The sequence below is a fragment of the Scardinius erythrophthalmus genome (assembly GCF_964197995.2).
Source record: "Scardinius erythrophthalmus genome assembly, chromosome: 5".
Taxonomy (NCBI): domain Eukaryota; kingdom Metazoa; phylum Chordata; class Actinopteri; order Cypriniformes; family Leuciscidae; genus Scardinius; species Scardinius erythrophthalmus.
Window position 1 is genome coordinate 4,575,135 of NC_138225.1, and position 7,265 is coordinate 4,582,399.

The following is a 7,265-nucleotide window of genomic DNA, read 5'->3' on the forward strand; positions in this document are numbered from 1 at the left end:
GAACTGGACTTTATTCACACTTTCACAGTCAATGTCACTTCAACGCTGCAGAGAGTTGCAGATTTCATTGCGTGAACACACACATCTCCTCTGACGCCCACCTGAGAGAGAGAGAGAGAGAGAGAGAGAGAGAGAGAGAGAAATCCACATGGGTTTAAAATACACAAACATTTAAGTACACTTTTAACTTTTAACACCTTGTCCTAACTAGACGTGACACAATAAAGCAGCAAGTGATAAAACTGATCTTTTCCAGGGAACTTCATTCACACTGGCAGTGATGTAAAATTGTCCATGATAGGCAACATGAGGTTTGCAGAGTAGATCTGTGTGTGTCCAGCAACACTACACAGTTGAGAGTGAACTGTGTAGTTCATTCGCCAGAGAAACCAGCGCTCAGCGATCTTTATAATTTTGTTTGAAATTCCATTTTTTGCGGTAGCTCTGTATATTTCTGGCATCGCTGTCGAAGAGTAATTCTCTGGTGAAGTGGATTTACTGGTAACACTTTAGAATAATGGTCCGTCATTAATAAGTAACTATGCAGGAAGTAATGCAGGCAGTACATTAACACTTCAGCTACTACTATTAACTAATATGGAAACAAGTGTAGGATGGTGAAGAATGTAGTGTATAATATGAGACCCCCCTGTGTAATTCTGTAGAATCTTTATTTTGTAATCTTTAATTGAAATCTCATCCCAGATGTTTTTATGTTTATATACGGTATAGAATGTTTTATACTGTAAAAATGTTACAAATGTATTAATTTAGGCATATAACCTCTACTCATACTAGACAGTACTGATAGGTACGAGTTAACAGCTAAGGGTCGTGGATGAGAAGCGCATGCACATTTGCTGTAATGTGTTACCATGTGCCTGCGTGAGCAACGCCATCTCATAATTTCAAATACATGCACAAACTGTTGTATGAGGTGAAGGAGTAAGGTTATTAAGGTATAAGTTAAATATGCGGTGAATCGCCCAATATAGAGTGTTAATCAGATCAATCCGTAACTCTATGTGAGAAGGTGTCTTTGATATTGATGCACTATGTCTTTAAGACGAAAACAGAAATGTGCTCGGTTGTTAATGTCTATATTGTGAAGTTTATGGTGTCAGTTAGACATGAATGGATCAAAGGAAATATTAAAGTAAATCGAGATGATAGGCGCATGCGCATTTGTTGTAATGTGTTACCATGTGCTGTTCATGTTTTGTAATTTCACTTTTAGTGTCAGACAGTAAAATAACCTTGATTTCAACACGCTCTGCAGTTAGTGTTATTCCTCGAGTGTGTTACACAAGCTTAACTAATCAGTAAGTAATATCAAATTTAGTTCAGAGATAGTTCCTTACTTAATGAGATTAGCCTCATTAATAACTAGCCTATTTACTAACTGACAAATTATAAAGAACATTAACGTGTGTCTGAGACGTAATCAGTCATCATTTTTACTCTGAATATAGTCATAAAATGCATCACTAATTAATTGAGTAATTAGTGATGCATTTTATGACCACGTTGAGAGTAAAAAAGACAATTGCTATGTCTCAGACACTTAATGTTGTGATTAATTAATTAGTAATTATTTATAATTTGTCAATTTAATTACCTATTAGTTCTTAATGATGCCAATCTCATTAAGTAATTATTGATTACCTAATAAGGAACTATGTTAGTCCTAAATTTGATATTACTTACTGATTAGTTAAAGCTCCAGTCCGTAACTTTTTTGGGTTAAAAATGATCCAAAAAGTAGAATCTATGATTGCGAATGACAGTATCCACACCAGCGCAGTGATTGACAGACAGTAACATTCTCCTCAAAACATTGGATTCATCCACGCAGTGCCTTGCCAAGGCGCAACTCATGTAAAGTTGATAATTCCGCGAATAACAGTAATTGAAGATTTCGAACAGAGATGGCAACAAAGAGGAAAAACTGCAGACTGCTGCTTTAAGCTTGTTTCCATATTAGTTAATAGTAGTAGCTGAAGTGTTAATGTATACTTGTAACGGTCACCAGCTTGAGTGCCCTTGAGAGCCACCAGAGGGCACTCCACACCAGACTATCATGTTTCACTCACAAACTACATCTCCCATCATTCTCTGCCTGGACTCATCAGCACTCATTATCACATTCACCTGTGTTTCATTATCTTGTTTAGTTCACCCCATATAAGCCTGGTTCACCCCATCACTCACTGCGAAGTCTTGTTTTAGGGCACCGTTTACACGTACATGGCTATTTTGAAAAATGGAGACATTGCCCTTCGTTTACACGCAAACGGAGAATTCGCCTCTGAAAACTTTTCCAGAGTGGACTGGCCAGAGTGGAGATTTTGGAAAACTTCATTTGCATGTTTGCATGTAAACTGAGAAAAACTGAGTTTTAGGCAGCGACGTCACAGAATGTGACTATTTTCGGGATTCTGATTGGCTGACGTGGGCTTGAGCTTTTCGTTACACTGCCACCTAAGTTTGGCATGCTCTTGACAGCATATACACAGGTTCGTGTGCACGATGTTATTTTTGAAAACGAAGAGGGGTGAAATGTCTGTTTATGAAAATAGCCATCCACGTGTAAACGTAGCCTTAAGGGCCGTACACACTGGGACGAATATCGGCGCGCGTTATTCGCCAGCGTTTTTCAACGCGTTTTTTGTGTTCACACCCAAGCGATTTTCGCTGACGATGAGCCGAGTGAACATGCAAATTCATTCCCTGACATTAGAAGGCGCTTAATGTAAAACAGAAATACCCCGGTACACAAGATTTTTGTAGTCGCTGTCGCGTTTGTCATATAGTTCTTTATGTTCCGACACCAACGAGACCAGCAGCTCTACATTCATTTTGCCTTGCATCTTCCTCGTCTTATTTCTTCCCGGCAGTGTAGACGCTACTTGACGTATATCTTCGCCGTTACGTATGTGTGCTCGGCAAGACCGTTTTGTGTTTGAGCGCCCCCAAGTTGTGTTTTACTGTAACTTCAGAAGCTCCAGACACGTGAGCAAAAGCGCCAATCTCATTGTTCGGATAGTTTTTGACACGGCGCGTCAAACCAAAAAAACGAACCCGAGGTGTTTTTTTTTTTTTTAAATGGCGCTTTTACGCGTGCCATTTTTCACATCGTGTGCACACTCACATTGGCGCCCTTTGTTTAGTCATGAGGCGTTAAACGTCCCGGTGTGAACAGGCCTTTAGTGTCACACTGCAATTCTGAGCATTCTCCCGGTTTTCATGTCTCTTGGTTTTGGATTTCTTGCCCTGTTCCCTGGATTACTCTTTTTGCCTCTGACCCCTGCCTATTTTGTGTGTTTGTTTGTACGGACTGCCTGCCTGTGTTTGACCTTGCCTGTTCTTTGGATTACCCCTTAATAAAATCTGCATTTGGATTCTCCACCTTCGTGTCTTGGAGCAGTTCGTAACAATACTACTCATTAGTCCTGCATTACTTCCTGCATAGTTACTTATTAATGACGGACCATTATCTACAGTGTTACTAACGAAAGTTATCATGAGATATGCAATGTTGTATCCAGATGTTTGACTATTGATTGTAGGTATCATTATGAGTTTGTATGTGAAGATATTTAAAGACATTGGTGTTTGTGGTCCCTTATTTTATGTAACATTGAACAAAAGTCTAAGGAATAGGTGATACCAATTCCAAATCCATAAAAAAACACTAATTTACCTTGACCACAGGGTGTTCCTCCATAAAGCTTCTGAGAAGCAAAGCTTATAGGAGTGTAAACATCAAAATCAGTTCCAGACAGATTCTCTATGTCTGACTTCACCTGAATAAATAGACAAACAAATTATATTATTCTATATTATTAGTTAAAAAAAAGACAGCAGAAAACACATAAAATGAATTGGCTTTAAGTGAAAAGTACCAACTCTCTCTCATTTTTGCTTAATTTGGAGATAAGCTTTTCTTTCCTTTTTAATAATATATGCTCCCTGCTGCCCCTACACAAGGGGACGTAACACTAACTAAACAAGTCTTTAAGTGAGCTTTACATAATAATGTATAAAAGTGGGACAGTCCACTAAAATATGTTTAATGTAAATGCAGAAAGACAGAGATTTAAAGGGGCATTTCACCCATTTGAACATTGTTTTTTATTGAAAGTGGGCCATATATGTAGTCGAAATGTAAAATAAATTTTGAATTTGGTGCCTTGACCGAGAAAAAACAAAAAATAACTTCAGGACGCATTTGTATGAAAGACAACAACTCCCACAATGCACCACACTGCACAGCTCCGCAAGCCACTCCCACTAATCCAGAAAGCGCATATCTACCTATAAGAGAAATCACTCTTCCGTCTACAAGGCTAGCTACCACCAGAGCTTGAAATTCATTTCACATTCACACAAAATGTCTAGTTAGTTGGCGAACTCATTAGTGCATTACTCCTCGTTTGTATTTCTTTCGAAAAGGTGAATTATTGCATGGTACCTGGATGTTCAGTCAGAACATATGCGGTGCGAAACAAGGATAGTTCTCAACACAAACGTCCGTGTCCTCGTCTGATTCAGAGATTTCGTCCAGGAGAAATTGTCATCGTTGAAATTCTTTGCCGCAGACGGACTCTATCTCTGTGTTCGTAGTTGCATCTTACAGTCTATGAATTGCATAGTGAGATCACCGGCGCCACCAGTCCGCCCTAACTCGAGCCAGTCCGGGCTCCTCGTCCGCGGCAGGCAGGTCTTCTGCCTCGGCTGCTCTTCGCTATAATGCGGCTTGTAAAGGTAGCCACAAACACCTGATTCAAGCATCAGACTTCCGAAATCCTCTTCTTCTATATCATATTGAGCACTCTCCTCCGCTATTGTCATAACTGTACATCTGTCTCCACAGCGCCTGTTAGCTTAGCTTCAAACAAGATGGAGGATATTGCTTTCAGTTTCAGAGAGTAAAGTCCCACCCACTGATCTGTAATAGGTCTGTAGCGTGAGCGCGCCCCACCCTGGGAAAGATGAGGAATGAGTGCTTGTAGTCTCAACAGAAATCCCCCCCTCTTACACTTCCTCCTACAATGACGCAAAATGACGATTTTTGCGTCATTGTAGGAGGAAGTGTAAGAGGTAAATAACAGATTTCTCCCGTCTCAGGGGAAAATGAGAGAGTGTTGCACGACCATTCAATAGTATGACTGGTAGAGCCCTGCACGGGCCAAAAACTCCAGCCCTAGCCCGGCCCTGGCCCGTGGTGTTCAAGCCCTACCCGACCCCAGCCCGACAACGCCTGCAATTTTTTCAGCCCGAACCCGACCCGACCCGAGACCAACATCAATCACTTTTAAGCTCTCTCTGACGCGCGCGCTCTCTCTCTCTCTCTCTCTGACGCGCGCTGTCTCTGCTACACACGCAAACACACGTCGCGCGCTCTCTGATGCGCGCTGTCTCTGCTACACACGCAAACACACACACATCGCGCGCTCTCTGGTGCGCACTGTCTCTGCTACACACGCAAACACACACACGTCACACGCTACTAAGAGGTAAACTTTTATTATAGGCCTGAAACATCATGCCCAAAAATATTGGACAAACCGTCCATTACACAGAAGCATAAACATGAAGGGAGAATATAGTGCTACGGGATCAAACCGCAAAAATAAGTAAACAAACGGCCTACCTTTCTTTGCTTTTCAGTAACTGAAGTGTCACCTGTTTAATGCACGTGAGTGACGCGCGCGCGTTCGTGTATGCGTGTTGCGTTTGTGTTACTTTCTTAGGTGATGTATAATATTTATAATATAATCAATATAACAATATTTCATACACACTTCGTGACGTGTGCTCTGCTGCACGTTAATTATATACACAATGAGGAGAGAAGCTAATATAAGCCCGAGCCCGACCCGAGCCCGATCTGTAAAAAAAAAAAACGGCCCGAGCCCGGCCCGAATGGGCTTAGCCTGTCGGGCCCCGTCGGGCCCCGACGGGCTTGCAGGGCTCTAATGACTGGGTTTCTAACAATGCAAAGCTTAATGCAAATGGGTGAAGTGTCCCTTTAAACAAAAGTGCATGAGTCAATCCTGTATGACATAGGCCTATATATGACATCTGAACACACTTGATCAAACCTTGTTTTAAAGGTGATTAAAAGTCTGTTGGGAATTTCATGATGGTTTTCTTATAACTTCTAGACTGTGTGTTCAAAAGCACGACACTGTGTCGAGAAGATCCTCCTGAACATTCTTCACTGAAGCAGATCTCTTATTTTCATAAAGCTTTATGCTCTTATGGTAGAGTTAAAACATTGAAGCACAGATTGACCGAGAGAGGGAGTTTTGGATGGATGTTTCAGGAGAGAAACGGGAGAAGGTTTGGACTTCAGCTAAGTCCAATTGTCAAGAGTGATTCAGCTAAAGATCTTACACAGCTTACATATCACACCTTATAAATTCAATTCATTCTCCACTATTCTTTGAATACAAGGCACACTGTTGTTTATGAGACTTACATAATTAAAGCCTATTGGTCCAAAGTTGTCATTGAATTGAGTCACATATTCCTTGTAAATTAAAAATTAAAAGACAGATTACTTTTTAACTTGTTAACTACTTGGAGTCTGAATGTCTTGGATTAGTGATAGGTCACCTTGCATTTTTCATTTATTTATTTCCCCTTTACAATGTCTCAGGCAGTGTTTGCTCTTGTAATGTGTTGAACTTAAATATTAAATATTATTTTAAAAAAGAAAATATTTTGAGCAATGTTATTTACTCTAAAATGTATTTCTATAATGTTAGTAAATTAATAAATTGTTTATTTTTTAAACTCTTTTAAGTATCTACTTGAAGATGGGGACAAAATGTTCCTAGAACAAAAAGTCCCAAATTGTATTAAAGCTACACTGTGTCATTTTTAAAGTTGATTCTTAGCAAAAAAACACTTCAAAACACACTTTCAAAAGTGCTCAGTCATGTGTAATTACTTTAATCAACTAATAAAGTATTCTCGTAAGCGCAGAATCTGCCATTTAGTATACATACGCGTGAGCCGCTCGAATGGCGGTAACTATGTTGCGCATCCATCTTGAAACTACATGATGTTTTATTAACAAAGTTCGGGAGGAACATGTTCTAATGATCAAACAATCAAGTCATTCCAACCAGCTGTCAGCAATCAGTAATCAACAGGTCCACTCAATGAGCATGATTAAAGGCCAATAAATACTCACAGTCGACTCACCCATAATCCTCGACAGTTTTCAGCATCCCTCCACCACCCCATCTCCT